The sequence below is a fragment of the Ranitomeya variabilis genome, chromosome 7, assembly GCF_051348905.1.
Source record: "Ranitomeya variabilis isolate aRanVar5 chromosome 7, aRanVar5.hap1, whole genome shotgun sequence".
Taxonomy (NCBI): domain Eukaryota; kingdom Metazoa; phylum Chordata; class Amphibia; order Anura; family Dendrobatidae; genus Ranitomeya; species Ranitomeya variabilis.
Window position 1 is genome coordinate 45,207,449 of NC_135238.1, and position 16,824 is coordinate 45,224,272.

General features: G+C 41.6%; 1 pseudogene; it reads right to left on the minus strand.

Moving 5' to 3' along the window:
* LOC143786216 (uncharacterized) overlaps window positions 1-15,753 on the minus strand; it is a 47,301-nt pseudogene extending 31,548 nt beyond the window's left edge.
* Between the last annotated feature and the right edge of the window lie 1,071 nt (window positions 15,754-16,824).

Below are 16,824 nucleotides of genomic sequence, written 5' to 3' on the forward strand. Positions count from 1 at the left end.
GCTAATATGTTTGTAAAACGATCGACAAACACAAATTCGGCACAAATGTGGCACATTCGGATTCGTGATCGGTAATAATTGTGTTGCCACTAAAGTATTTTAAAGTAGATGATAAATAGATAGATAGATAAAAAGCCGGCAATTCATGTGCTGCATACAGTAAAATCATAGAGTGACAGGTTAGAATAGATATACAGTATACACATAGATATATAGATGTCAGTGACACACACAGATATATGTATAAATATTATATAGATAGAAGAAAAGCCGGTAATTCAGCAGCCACGTACTCTAAAATGACACTGGGACCCGACAGTCTAGAAGAGATGGATTACACACATAGATACAGATATATGGGTTATACACACAGCGCGGTGGCGCAGTGGATAGCACAGCAGCCTTGCAGCGCTGGAGTCCTGGGTTCAAGCCCCACTAAGGACAACATCTGCAAAGAGTTTGTATGTTCTCTCCGTGTTTGCATGGGTTTCCTCCGGGTACTCCAGTTTCCTCCCACATTCCAAAGACATACTGATAGGGAATTTAGATTGTAACAGACTGTAACAGGGACAGTGACGATAATGTGTGCAAACCTGTAAAGCGCTGCGGAATATGTGAGCGCTATATAAAAATAAAGATATAAAAATATATTTATAACACACATAGAATAGATAGATGTCAGTGACATATACAATTACAGTGTGTGTGCAGCTTTCTGTACATGTTGTGAGGGGTTGACACGCTCAGCTGCTTTCCCAGGTAGACAGAGGAAACATTCTGGTAGACGATCACCTGCTGGTTTATTGTGGATAGCATAAACCTTGGTGGGTTCAGCAAAATAAACCGAGCCTTGCTGGCATAAAGGTAAAACAAAGAAAACACAGTCCATATGAGTCCTTTCCCTGCAGTTGACCCGCACAGTTGGAGTTCCTGCTTCTCCCAAGAGACACTGCCTGATTCTCGTTACCAGGTATATAACATCCCATTTGAGTTCGTCCATGCCGGACATTGGGTACGCGTCAACACTGGACACCTCATTGAGCCTGCAGTAGTCATTACAAAATCGCTACTCGCCATTGGGCTTCGATACGAGGACGAGGACTTGACCAGCCACTTCTTGATTCCTCTATCACCCCGGGGTCCAGCATTCTCTTCACCTCCTTGCAGATTATCTCCTGGTGTGGTTCGGGGATTCTGTAGGGTTTGAGGTTTACCCTTACATGTGGGTTTACCATTACATTACTGTAATAAATGTATATGTCACTGACATCTCCGGTACCGTTTTTTTCAGGTACCGGAAATATTAGGACTACTGATGAGCGAGCAGAAAATGCTCGGGTGCTTGTTGCTCGGGTCGAGCAGATTGGAATGCTTGGGTGCTCAACATGAGCAACGAGCCCAATATAAGCCTAGGAAACCTGAGTTTTTTTGCCGTGACACCCCCCCTCCCCCCGGAGGTTTTTTCCGGGAATCAGAAATCTATGGGAACAGTTCTCAAATTACACGGGAACATAATGGGGAAGACCCCTAGAAGCATTTCTGACTCCCAGGTCACTGTTCTGAACAATGTTGTCAGAGTATTACGCCACTTTTACAGGCGCACATTAAAACATACAAAAATGAAACCAAAATGGATTTTCCTGGGAAATATGTTGAGGTACATCCTTTCCAGGGTAACGACTTGTATATTAGGCAAAATAAATAACCCAAAACAAAAATGTTCCTCCACCACTTGAGCTATGTTCACACGCAGCGTTTTTGATGAATTTTTCATTTTTGCATTCACTGGGAAATGTTATTGTCTCCATAGACAATATGGATAAAAATTCCTAAGAATTTAGGACCTGAGAATGATGTCACGGCTTGTGATTGGTCGCCTGGTGGTCACATGAGCGGCACACGACCAACCAGAAGCCGTGACGTCATGGAAGGTGCTGAACGCGCTCATTTTAAGCAAAGAAGGCTGCCGGTTACCAGCGGTGATGTCCAGGGGCCTCCGGACAGGTGAGTATATCAATATTTTTTATTTTAATTGTTTATTTTACACAGTAATATGGATCCCAGGGCCTGAAGGAGAGTTTCCTCTCCTTCAGACCCTGGGAACCATCAGGATACTGTCCGATACTTGGTGTCCCATTGACTTGCATGGGTATCGGAATAGGTGAGATCCGATACTTTGCCGGTATCGGCCGATACTTTCCGATACCGATACTTTCAAGTATCGGACGGTATCGCTCAACACTAATCCTGAGACATAAAAATACACAAAGAAAATGGGAGACGTTTATTAGCATCCTGGATAGGACCTGTGCACAGTATATACCGTATGGGAATAAACATACTAGAAATAGGAGGAAACCAATATGGCTAAATAGAGCTGTAAGGGGCGCAATAAGGGACAAAAAGAAAGCATTTAGAGAATTAAAGGAAGTAGGTAGTGAGGAGGCATTAAATAAATACAGAAAATTAAATAAATTCTGTAAAAAGCAAATCAAGGCAGCAAAGATTGAGACAGAGAGACTCATTGCCAGAGAGAGTAAAAATAATCCCAAAATATTCTTTAACTACATAAATAGTAAGAAACTAAAAAATGAAAGTGTTGGCCCCCTTAAAAATAGTCTGGGGGAAATGGTGGATGAGGATGAGGAAAAAGCCAATATGCTAAATGACTTTTTTCATCAGTATTAACACAAAAAAATCCCATAGCGACAATATGATCAGTGATAACAAAAATTCCCCATTAAATGTCACCTGCTTAACCCAGCAGGAAGTACGGCGGCGTCTAAAAATCACTAAAATGGACAAATCTCCGGGCCCGGATGGGATCCACCCCTGAGTACTGCAGGAACTAAGTACAGTCATTGATAGACCATTATTTTTAATCTTTAAAGACTCCACAATAACAGGGTCTATACCACAGGACTGGCGTATAGCAAATGCGGTGCCAATATTCAAAAAGGGGACAAAAACTGAACTCGGAAATTATAGGCCAGTAAGCTTCACCTCTACTGTGGGTAAAATCCTGGAGCGCATTCTAAGGCTATGTGCACACTTTGCGGTGTGCTCTGCGGGTTCTCCCACAGCGGAATTGATAAATCTGCAGGGCAAACCCGCTGCGGTTATCCCTGCAGATTTATCGCGGTTTGTTCCGCGGTTTCCGCTGCGGGTTTCCGCCTATACTATTGATGCTGCATGTGCAGCAATATGCAGCATCAATAGTATAATGTTAAAATAAAAAAATTGGCTATACTCACCCTCTCTGACGTCCCGATCTCCTCGGCGCTGCACTCGGCGGTCCGCTTCCAAAGATGCTGTGCCGAGAAGGACCCTTCGTGACGTCACGGTCATGTGACCACGGCGTCATCATGGTCATGTGACCGCGACGTCACCGCAGGTCCTGTTCGCACATCAACCCAGACCGGACGCCGCGGGCAGCGCTGAGAGGTGAGTATAGCATTATTTTTTATTTTAATTCTTTTTTTTACACCCAAATATGGTTCCCAGGGCCTGGAGGAGAGTCTGCTCTCCTCCACCCTGGGTACCACCTGCACATTATCCGCTTACTTCCCGCAACGTGGGCACAGCCCCATGCGGGAAGTAAGTGGTTCAATCCTTTCCTATGGGTGCAGAATCGCAGCGATTCTGCACAAAGAAGTGACATGCTGCGGGTTGTAAACTGCTACGTTTCTGCGCGGTTTTTCCTGCAGCATGTGCACTGCGGTTTGCGGTTTCCATAGGGTTTGCATGTTAATGTAAACGCTATGGAAACTGCTGCGGAACCGCAGCATCAAAATCGCGGCGGTTCCGCGGTAAAAACCGCAAAGTGTGAACATGGCCTAAGGGATGCTATACTGGAGTATCTGAAGAGGAATAGCCTCATGACCCAGTATCAGCACGGGTTTACTAGGGACCGTTCCTGTCAGACTAATCTGATCAGCTTCTATGAAGAGGTAAGTTCCGGACTGGACCAAGGGAACCCAGTGGATGTAGTGTATATGGACTTTTCTAAAGCTTTTGATACGGTGCCACACAAAAGGTTGTTACATAAAATGAGAGTAATGGGGATAGGGGAAAATATGTGTAAGTGGGTTGAGAGCTGGCTCAGGGATAGGAAACAAAGGGTGGTTATTAATGGAGCACACTCGGACTGGGCCGCGGTTAGCAGTGGAGTACCACAGGGGTCAGTATTGGGCCCTCTTTTTAACATATTTATTAATGACCTTGTAGGGGGCATTCAGAGTAGAATTTCAATATCGCAGATGACACTAAACTCTGCAGGGTAATCAATACAGGGGAGGACAATTTTATATTACAGGATGATTTATGTAAACTAGAAGCTTGGGATGATAAATGGCAAATGAGCTTTAATGGGGATAAATGTAAGGTCATGCACTTGGGTAGAAGTAATAAGATGTATAACTATGTGCTTAATTCTAAAACTCTGGGCAAAACAGTCAATGAAAAAGACCTGGGTATATGGGTGGATGACAAACTCATATTCAGTGGCCAGTGTCAGGCAGCTGCTACAAAGGCAAATAAAATAATGGGATGCATTAAAAGAGGCATAGATGCTCATGAGGAGAACATAATTTTACCTCTATACAAGTCACTAGTGCGACCACACTTAGAATACTGTGCACAGTTCTGGTCTCCGGTGTATAAGAAAGACATAGCTGAACTGGAGCGGGTGCAGAGAAGAGCGACCACGGTTATTAGAGGACTGGGGGGTCTGCAATACCAAGATAGGTTATTACACTTGGGGCTATTTAGTTTGGAAAAACGAAGACTAAGGGGTGATCTTATGTTAATGTATAAATATATGAGGGGACAGTACAAAGACCTTTCTGATGATCTTTTTAATCACAGACCTGAGACAGGGACAAGGGGGCATCCTCTACGTCTGGAGGAAAAAAGGTTTAAGCATAATAACAGACGCGGATTCTTCCTCTGGATCAACATGTTAGAGCATGTTAGGTTAGGCTATGGGTTGGACTAGATGGACTTAAAGTCTTCATTCAACCTTAATAACTATGTAACTATGTAACCTTAGCTGGCCATGTGGTGTTTGACACATCATCAGACACATCCCGTTTCAGTTATGAAGGTGAGACTGTTAAAGGAGGAGGGCCATTAGGCGGACTTTAATCTTCTTAAAGGGACAGCAGTGTGTCCTCCCTATTCTTAGAGAGCCATCAGCTGGCTGGGCTTTGTTGTTCCCATTATTAAACAGTGTGTATCCTGTACTATTATTGACTGCGCATTGAATGCAAGGCATGACTCAAATTTAGGCGCACCTCAATAACCCATTGAACAGACATCCTGGAAGGCCACATGAAACCAAAGTTCCCATTCTTATTTATTTGGTACTGCCATACTGTTTGCCCATGCATTGAATGCAAGGCCTGGTCTGCCCCAAAGTTTATCGCACCCCAAAAACAGTTTGAAGAGACATGGTGGATGGCCACATGAAACCAAAGTTCCCATTATTAGATTTTTTAACTTTCCTAGAGTTTGCCCATGAATTGAATGCAAGGCCTGCTCCAAATTGGGACGCACCCCAGTATCCCAAAAAACAGACGTCCTGGAAGGCCCCATGAAACCAACGTTCCCATTATTAGAAAGTTGGTACTCTCATGCTGTTTGCCTATGCAGTGAATTGCAGTGTTGAGCCTGAAGAACCTGCATTGGAGAATGTCAGTGTTGAGGCTGAAGAACTAGCAGTGGAGAATTGCATTGTTGAAGCTGACAACCAACAAAGTTCACATTATTAGGAAGTGGGTCTCCCATTCTGTTTGCCAATGCATTTAATCCAAGGTCTGGCCTGCACCAAAGTTACACGAACCACCAAAACAATTTGAAGAGACGTGGTGCATGGCCACATGAAACCAAAGTTCCCATTATTATGATTTCTCTAGTCCCGTACAATTTGCCCATGAAGTGAATGCAAAGCCTGCTCCAAATTTAGATGCACCCCAATAACCCAAAAAACTGACGTCCTGGAAGGCCACATGAAACCAAAGTTCCCATTTTTCTTAATTTGCTACTCCCATAATGTTCGCCTATGCATTGAATGCAAGGCCTGCCCTGCCCCAAAGTTACACCCCAATAACCCTTTGAACCGACGCAGTGGATGGCCACATGACACCAAAGTTCCCATTATTAGGAAGCTGGTACTCCCATACTGTTTGACTATGCAGTGAATTGCAGTGTTAAGCCTGAAGAACCTGCATTGGAGAATTGCAGAGTTGAGGATGAAGACCCAAAAGTGGAGAATTGCATTGTTGAAGCAGCGTAACAAACCCCTGCAGTTCCCATTATTAGGAACTGGGTCTCTCATACTGTTTGGCTATGCAGTGAATGCCAGACCTGCTCCAAATTTGCATGCACCCCAATTCCCCTAGGATGAAACGTGGAGGAGGGCTTCATAAAAAAAAAATGTGCCCCTGGGGGGTACACATCAACATGCTGTGTAAATATATTTTTTACGGGCATCATAAACACCCTTTAACACAATGTCCAATGAGAAAAAGTATAGTGCCCACACTGCTGCCTTATGCGATCATCTTACGGTGGGCCTTGTAAAGCTGCTCCAGTATAACTACCCACTCATCCATGCAAGGGCACTCCGGGTGCACAGCCAAAAAAGTACATAACAATCCAATGAAAAAAGAAAAGAAAAACTGTAAACATTTTTTTTATGGGCATCAAAAACACCCTTTAACACAATAACGTGGCTGTTCCATCACAGACTACGATCACCATGGTGATATAGTGGTGGTGGGTAGGGTTGAGCGAAACGGGTCAGCCATTTTCCGAAGTCGCCGACTTTTGGCAAAGTCGGGTTTCATGAAACCCGACCCGACCCCTGTGTGGGGTCGGCCATGAGGTCGGCGATCTTCTGAATCTGGTATCGGAACTCCGATACCGAGTTCCGATATGTTTGCGATATCGGAAATCGGTATCGGAATCCACATTTAAGTGTAAAATAAAGAATTAAAATAAAAAATATTGATATACTCACCTCTCCGACGCAGCCTGGACCTTACAGCTGGTAACCAGCAGCCTTCTTTGCTTAAAATGAGCGCGTTCAGGGCCTTAGATGACGTCACGGCTTGTGATTGGTCGCGGCCGCCCATGTGACCGCCACGCGACCAATCACAAGCCGTGACATAATTTTCAGGTCCTAAATTCCTAATTCTAGGAATTTAGGACCTGAGAATTACGTCACGGCTTGTGATTGGTCGCTTGGCGTTTACATGGGCGGCCGCGACCAATCACAAGCCGTGACGTCATCTAAGGCCCTGAACGCGCTCATTTTAAACAAAGAAGGCTGCCGGTTACCAGTGGTAAGGTCCAGGCTGCGTCGGAGAGGTGAGTATATCAATATTTTTTATTTTAATTCTTTATTTTACACATTAATATGGATCCCAGGGCCTGAAGGAGAGTTTCCTCTCCTTCAGACTCTGGGAACCATAGTATCTTATTGCACTGCATTGGGTTTCGTGTTTCGGCTGACCCCGACATTTTTATAGGATCGGCCGATTTCACTCGACCCGACTTTTGAGAAAGTCGGGTTTTGTGAAACCCGACCCGATCCTATAAAAATAAAAGTCGCTCAACCCTAGTGGTGGGTGATGAGGATGAAGAGAAGGAGAATGACAACAGAAAAAAAGTTGAAATCACGAAGTGTACTGTATACCCATGTTTGGGTGTAAAGAGGTGCATGGTAATAGCGTTAACAAAAAAAGACACTGTATTGGAGGTTATGTTTGGCTGATATCGCTCAGTGGTGTACAGAAGTCTGGCACAATCCATCCCTTGTTCATTTTTATAAGAGTCAGCCTGTCAGCATTTTCAGTTGGCAGGTGGACGCGCTTATCAGTTATAATTCCCCCAGCGGCACTTAATACCCACTCTGACAAAATGCTAGCGGCAGGGCAGGCCAGGACCTCCAAGGCATTCATAGCCAGTTCATGCCACGTGTCCAGCCTGGATACCCAATAATTATAAGGCATGGAGGTATCACGGAGGACTTTGGTTTGGTCAGCAAGGTACTCCCTCAGCATCTTCCAAAACTTTGCACTTCTTGTGAGAGTACCCCGTGCCTCAGGGCCTATACGATGTGGGGTCTGAGAAAACTCCCAGAACTTGAGCTGGATCGGAGTTGTGTCTCTTTCGCCTGTCGTCCTTGGTTGTGCAACGAACTGTGATGTCTGCTGCCAGCGTTTTCAGATGGGAATTTTTTAAATAATTCCGCAACAAGAGCCCTCTGGTCCTGCACCATTTTAGTACACCTGTCTGACTCTGGAATATGAGATAGAAAGTTTTCTTTGTAGTGTGGGTCTAGAAGTGTCACCAACCAGTAATGACTGCTACCCAAACTTTTGAGAAAGCAAGGGTCACGTGAATGGCAACGTAACATAAACTCAGCCATGTGTGCCAGACTGCTAACAGGCAAGACTTCCGTGTCCTCACCAAGAGGATGACTGAAAATTCTGTCCTCCTCCTTCCTGTCCTCAGGCCATCCATGCTGAACAGACGGTATGACAGCTGTGCTAGTAGTACTATCTATTGCATGAAAGTAGCTCCTGTTCTTCCTCCGCCTCCTCCTCTTCCTCATTGTCACCCTATCCACGTTGAGATGAGATGTGGGTGGGCTGTGTGTATTCACCATGTATGGTTCCTTGCTCCATCTCATCAATCTCCGACTGCAACGCATCTTCTTTGATAGTGAGCAGAGAGCATTTCAGAACAGAGAGAAGTGGGATGGTGATGCTAATTATTGTATCATCGCCGCTCACCATCTTGGTTGAGTCCTCAAAGTTTTGGAGGATGGTACATATGTCTGACATCCATGTCCACTCCTGAGGTCTTATGTGTGGAGTCAAACAAACTGTCAGGTTCATTTCTTACTATTAGCCCGTATAAAAATTTAAAACTTGGGGCTGAAACAACATTTTAGTGGTAAAAATGTAATTAGTCTTTCTTCACTGCCCAAAGTTATTTTAATTCTGTGAGGCACATGTGGTGTCAATATGATCACTGCGCCCCTAGATGCATTCATCAAGTGTGTAGTTTGGAAACTTAAATGACTTCATTGGGGTTTCTGCTGTTCTAGCACCTCAGGGGCTCTGCCAATGTGACATGGCACCTGCAAACCATTCTAGTAAGATCTAATTCTAATATGGCGCCTCTTCCCCTTGAACTTTGCATTGTGCCGGAAAAGTAGTTTTTGACCACATATGGGGTATCGGCGTACTCAGGACGAGTAACACAACAAATTCCACCATTCATTTTCTCCTATTATTCCTTTTGAAAATTAAAAACTTGTACCAAAAGAAAATTTTAGTGGAAAAAATGTTAACTTTCCATTTACTCAGCCTAATGTTATTCAATTCTGTGAATCAGCTGAAGAATAAAAATGCTCACTACACCCCTAGATGAATTCCTCAAGAGTGTTCGTTTCCAAAATGGAATCACTTGTGGGGTTTCTGCTGTTTTAACCTGTCAGGGGCTCGTCAAATGTGACATGGCATCCGCAATCTATTCCAGCCTAAATTGAGCTCCAGAATTCAGTTGATGCTCCTTCCTTCCAAGACCTGGCGTGCACCCAAACAGTAGTTTTCTAACACATACTGGGTATCAGTGTGCTCAGAATAAACTGCACCACAAATTGTATGGTCCATCTTATCCTGTTACTTTTGTGAAAATGAACAATTTGGGGCAAAACCAACACTTTTATGGCATAAGTTAATTTTTTTTCAATTTCGAGCCTCAACATTAGAAAATTATATGAAGCCCCTCTGGGGTCAAGGTGCTCACACCTCTAAATATGTTCCTTGAGGGGTATAGTTTACAAAATAAGCTGACTTATCGGGAGTTTCCACAGTTTATGCACATAAGGGGCTCTGAAAACACTCTTGATTCCAGCCAATTTTCTGTTCAAAAAGTTAAACGGTGCTCCTTCCGTTCCAAGCTTTGCCGTGCACCCAAACAGCAGTTTTCCACTACATATGGGGTATTGGCAAATTCTGGGGTCCATTTTCTCCTTTTGCCCTTGTATAAATAAGTAATTTGGGTCAAAACCAACAATTTTATAAAGAAGAATAAAATGTTAATTTTTTTCCTTCTACATTGCTTTAATTCCTGTAAAGCACCTACAGGGTTAATAAACTTCTTGAACATGATTTTGAGCACTTTGAGTGGTGCAGTTATTAGAACGGTGTCACTTTTGGGCATTTTCTGTCACATAGGCCCCTCAAATTCAATTAAAAATGTGAGGTGGTCCAAGAAAAAGGGCTTTTGTACATTTTGATGGAAAAATGAGAAATCGCTGATCAACGCCTTCTAACTTCCCAGCAAAAAAATATGTTTCATAAATGATGCAGATGTAAAATAGACATGTGGGAAATGTTAGTTATTAACTATTTTGTGTGACATATCTCTATGGCTTAAGGGAATAAGATTGTAAAACATGAAAATTGCGAAAAGCTTAGAAACAAATAAAACCTTATACTTTCGCAAAAAAATGTTTGCTAAACCTAAACAAAATATAGGCAACGGCCATGGCAGGGAGATAGAAAAAATAACAATATCAAGGACAGCAGATGTTCTCACACCACTGGCAGTGCTGTTAGAAACCTTCAGTATTACCAAACACTAGTCACATTTGGCCTCTTTTACAAATTCTGGCAGTCAGGTTAGCGAGGAGAACGTGAATGATGTGATGGTGTATGTGTGCTATTGCTCACCTTAAGCACAGCAGGATAATGTAGCCTCTGACAGCGACATCATCAGCTGGAGTCAGCGTTTCTGCTGAGTTTACCTCCTCAGCCATCACATCGTTTAATGTTGTGCAGAGCAAAATGTCCAATCTGTTAATGACACCTGTTTCTATTCTGCCCCAAAGTCCAAACGCCAACAGCTCCCTGGAGGTTAAGGAACATAATACACCAAAAAAATGTTCTTCTAGTTGAGATTTTGGAAGACATGATCAGTCAGCCTTTATTAGCAAATAGATCAATGGCTGCACTCAACTGTACTTAAGCAAGGAAATGTGCGATACATGAAATGTGAATAGCTTAATGGCTTGTGAAATCTATGAAAAAACACATGAGATGCTTAGCACAAGATTTGGCCAAAAAATGTGAGCCCATCCACCAAACATCAAGGTAATCTCAGATCGGATGGGTACCTGACCTGACTGCCTAGTGTGAACACTTACCTATGGCTAATTACATGGTAAAGCCTGCATTTATAGGAAGGTCAGAACCAACTGTGTTTGGATGTAGTTAAAATCACAGCATGGTGAATGCCCCGCCATAGGTAAGTGTTCACACTAGGCAGTCAAGTCAGGTACCCATCCGATCTGAGATTACCTTGATGTTTGGTGGATGGGCTCACATTTTTTGGCCAAATCTTGTGCTAAGCATCTCATGTGTTTTTTCATAGATTTCACAAGCCATTAAGCTATTCACATTTCATGTATTGGACATTTCCTTGCTTAAGTACAGTTGAGTGCAGCCATTGATCTATTTGCTATGCAAGACTTTTTTGGTTATGCACCAGTTCAGACTAGATTGCTGTTCAGTCAGTCAGCCTTTATTGTCAGAAAATGATATGGAGGAGATGGGCATGACAATTTTAATGCCAATCTGTGTTGAAGTGGTAGGGACACTGTCAGTGGTAGTCACACATGGACCCAGGGAGCACCTCCTAGTAGGAAAGAGGTGGGAGTGGGGGCGCTGACCATTTCACACACACATGTTCTTCCTCTCCTCTTGATCATCTTCCTCGTAACCAGTCTGCTCCACACACTCCTTCCTCTATCACCAGTGCATTGTCAGTTCTTATTTTATGTGTCCAAGAAACATGCGCTCAATCGTTCAGTTACATGGAAATGGTACTCCCATATGTCCAAGTTCACTACAGTTGGTGCCAGGCCTCCTCTTGAGAAAGAATTGTGTGAACTCAGGCTCTATGGAAGATACATAGCCGCCATTATTTATTGTACCAAAAAGCCTTCCCCACCAGGTTTGAGCACAAACAATTTTTTAGCCCAAATTTATTGTATTTTGTGGAGATAATGTTTTGATACAGCAAACTCATATTTAAAAAAAACATTGGGGTGAAATTAAATGTTATGGTGACTGCGTCTGAGTTGAATTTTCATGCCACTTGGTGTGACCTCACACTGTTGGACTTGGAGTTCTCCTCTAATCTCTTTCAAAGTTCTGGGTTTTGTGGTTCCCCTTTGTATTATCCATCTCTTCAATTTGTGACCTTATTCCTCGTGTGGCTGCCTCCAGGGAAGACGGCTACAGCCCCATAGACCTTACACTTCTGGATATGTGCAGCTGTAGTAACAGGAACATCCAGCTGTAGGAGACATCATATAGCCTTCACCTGAGACTTGTTTGTCTATAATGTTCTCCTAATCTCCTGAGACCACTCTCTTCTTAGCTTTCTTTGCCCCATGTTCTGTGTGGTAAACGCCATGACAACAAACAGCACAGTGACTACTTTTTACCCTGTAAATAGGCGACTGACTGATTACAAGTCTGCAGACACTTGTGATAACTACAGGACACTCTGTAGTTTCACTTCTCCACATGGTAAAATTAATTTCAATCTTTTCTAGAGGAACCATAATTTTATTCCAGGGCATTTTTAATAGTTTTGTTTTCTTGAAAAGAGGCCTTTCATCAGTTTTTTATGTTGAATTGGACAAGCCATGTAATATGCGGAGCATATTTCTTTATAATTTTTATTTAGTCTCTCTGTTGTGAAGATACCAGCTATGAAATATTTGGCACCTAATGAGTTAACTTTAGCCAAATCCAAGTGAGTGTTTTCAGACAGTTTTCACTAGGGGCAGTTACTTCTCCCTGTGTGACTCTGACCAATCATATGCAGGTAGTAACATAGAACCGCAGGACGCGTGATGATGCCTGCATACGATTGATCAATGTCATACTGGGAAAAGAAGTAAACGCCCCACTGAAAACTATCTGAAAAAAAAATTTGGTTTAACTAAAGTTAACTCATTAGTTGCCAAATATTTGATTGCTAATATCTTTACAACAGAGGCAAAAAAAAATGTTTTTTTCCACTCCAGCCACTATTATATAGAGACCCCAGTTCAACATGAAAAATGTTGTCAACAGCCCAATTTTCCTGTAGGACCAGAATTCTGCTACAAAGTCTGATTTATAATTATTATTATTTACTAAAATTCAATAGAAAATTACTGTTGTCAGTTTCAAATGATTTCAGTGACCATTGGGAGTTTTTCTTACTTTAAAAAAAGGTGCCAACCATTTTGTCCTGGTCTATTTGCGGCATTGTTTAATTTTTTTGGAACTTATAATATTTTTATTACACACATATTTGGGTACATTATTTTTTTGGGAAGGGGTTGAGGGAGATATTAACATGAGGGGAAAAAAAACAGGATTAACTACAAAAGGTGGGTTTTTCAGTTGTTTACTGTGTGATTTAAATAACCTGTGCAGTGATACTATAATTTTTTTTAGTCTTAAAATATAAAACTACCTATGATAAATATATATTTTATTTTATTTACAGTGAACTACTTTTTAATTCTTTAACTCTTTATTTCCCTTTTGATCACTTCTAAAATGCCTTGATATACTTGTCTGACAAAGTATTATTGTCAGTCACTACTAAACTGACAGGCAACATTTTGGTTCAGTTTCACACATGTGTGAAACATTCGATCCAAAAGATTTGACCCAAAGCTGGGTCTCCTGACCTGAGCTAATTGCTTCATAGATCTATATAAAACAGGTCACTCAGATTGAGGGGTGAGACGAGGTCTTCAGAAGCAAGAACAGTTCATGTTTCATGGATGCGTGAAAACGGCCTTACTCTTTGCCTTTCTTAGACCATCAGCCAGCCATGGCAAGACTTAACTATCTCCCACATCAAGCCACTAAGACGTGGTGGTAGCTAGCGATCACAGTACTTAAGGTATTAATCCAACAGTTCGGCTGTGTCTTCCTTGGCTTTAGTACAGTAGTGTACACAGGGCTCAACAATTACGTAAATAATTCAGGAAAACTAAAACACAAAAGCCATAAGTGAGATCATCACAAAAATCTCTTGATGTTAACCCATTATCTACCAATGTCCTTTTTTGGGGATGCCTAATCTTTAGCTTCTAGCAACTAAGATTTTATAATTTTAATAATTAGGTCCAATTTTTTGTGTTGTGTTTGTAAAATGAATGGTTTCAAAATAGGAAATCATGTCATTGTCATTTTTAAATAAATATTGGGACGCCCTTTTCTGAAAAATCCGTTCTTGTAAAAATTTGAATTTGGCAAGTAATGGGGTGATGGTTTTCTATATTTTAGCGAAGCATTTGTCCATGTCTAACAAACATTAAAGGTGTTTCTCTTCCATGTGTCTTCTCTGATGTCTAATGAGATTGCATTTGTAGGTAAAACGTTTTCCACATTCTGAGCAAGAAAATGGCTTCACCCCTGTGTGAGTTCTCTGATGTAAGACCAAACCTTTTCTATAAGCAAAAGATTTCTTACATTGTAGACATGAAAATGGCTTCTCCCCTGTGTGAGTTCTGAGATGCTTTACAAGACTTGATTTGTGCCTAAAACTGTTATCACATTCTGTGCATGTATATGGTTTCTCCCCTGTGTGAATTTTTACATGTTCCAAAAGACTTGATTTCTGAATAAAATTTTTCTCACATTCTGAGCACGGAAATGGTCTCTCCGGTGTTTCATTTATCAGATGTTCCACTAAACCTGGGTTATGTTTAAAATCTTTACCGCATTCAGAACATAAATATGGCTTCTCCCCAGTGTGAAGTCTTTGATGTAGAGTAAGAGATGTTTTCTGGCTAAAACATTTTCCACATACTGAACATGAAAATGGCTTCTCCCCTGTGTGAGTTCTTACATGATCATCCAAATATGATTTCCGGGTGAAACTTTTTTCACATTCTGAGCATGAAAATGGCTTCTCCCCTGTGTGCGTTCTTAAATGATCAACTAATTTTGATTTACAAGTAAACAGTTTTCCATACCGTGAGCAAGAAAACTGCTTCACCCCTGCATGAGTTCTCTGATGCATACTAAGACCTGCCTTCTGAAAATGGCTTCTCTCCTGTGTGAACCCTCTTGTGTATAGCAAGAAGTGATTAATAGGCAAAACATTTCCCACATTCTGAACATGAGAATGTCTTTATATCTTTGTAAATGCACTTGTGCTTGGAAGGATGAGACTTCTTTTAAAATATTGTCCACATTCAGAAGATGCAAAAGATCTATCCAGTCCATGTTCAGTTCCTTTTTTGTCAATCGGTGATTCCTTATCTTCCACTTCATCACGGAGAGGTAAAAGGACATTTGTTTTTGAATCTTTCCTACTTTCTTCAACTGAAAATAGAAAACAGTTCCATAAATTATTTCACATTTTGCTAATTTCTATATGAAACATCCAGAACGGGAACAAAGCATGTATCAGTGATCAACAAATCAAGATGGCTTTTCTTTTTCCCAGTAACACAAAAAAGTATCAAATAAAACAGTAGTCAATAAAATCTAATCAAATTTGTATCTATACATACCTAAACAAATGTACTCAAATCAATTTTACTTACCTCTAAGAAGTTGTCCACTACTTGGACAACTTCTTCTCATACCCCAAGCTTTGCCCTCCTAAAATAATAACACTTATACTCACCTCCTGTGCTGGCGCCATTCCCATGTTCAAATTTGTCTGAAGTCGGGTCCAGTAATGCCAGCGCTGATTGGGTGCCAGCGTCACGTGAGCTCCAGGGACAGCGAGTGACGACACCTCCAGTGCAGTAGGTGAGTACAGGCGTTATTATTTATGGTGGTCTAGTTGTGGACAACCCCCTTATTTACTAACAAAAAAATCCAAGTTAACCTCCCAAAGAGCATATGGAGCCGGAGCAAAAGTCTATGATGTAATTTCCCTTAAGAGCCGCATGGATTTAGGCCATTTTCATGAGAAAATGAACGGCATGCTCATTTTATGTGCCACAGTATCCAACGCCCATAATAAATCCAGTTAAACAACATTGACAGCTTTACCCCAGGCTAATGTGGGACATACCTCATCACTGAAAAGAAATCTGAAACTTTTGACACGTTAGCTATTGTAAAACGATGACTCCCTGCATTCCCTGGCTGTCATGCAGCTGTCCAGGTAAGTTGGGAGTTGTAGTTCGACAGCAGCTGTAGTGCAGGAAGTTGCTGACCTTCATAATAGAAGCTAACCAGATTAGTTTCAATCACTGTTGAGTCCAAGCGGATGCTGGGTGAGAAGGTTATCATCAGAGACTATGGAGGACAACTTCCTTCACACCATACATTTCCCCAATGATGTATGGAAAGTTGCAGGGCCTGTAGTTTTCGGTCTCACTTTTTGTCTCCATGTTTATTATGGGTCAATCTTGTTGAACAGATAATATAATGCTTAAATATTACGGGATCTGTTATTCTAATTAAAGGCTCTATTCATCTCCTAAACTACTATTTATTGCTAGAATACATCTATACGGAATTAATAAAGCAATTTTGCAAACAGGCTTCATTAAAAAAAAATTATATTTTATATCTACTACTTCCATGGTCTATCTTTTTACTTTAGTTGCATTAGTGAAAAATGTAGCTGTAAAGATTTATTATGCATGCATTCATTCTTGAAAAAGTCATCGATGATAGACTAGTGGGGTCAGTAGCTGAAAACCTGTCGACCTTGTGTGGTTTCCTCCTGCAATGGTGTTAAACATATACAGTCAAATTTTAGTCA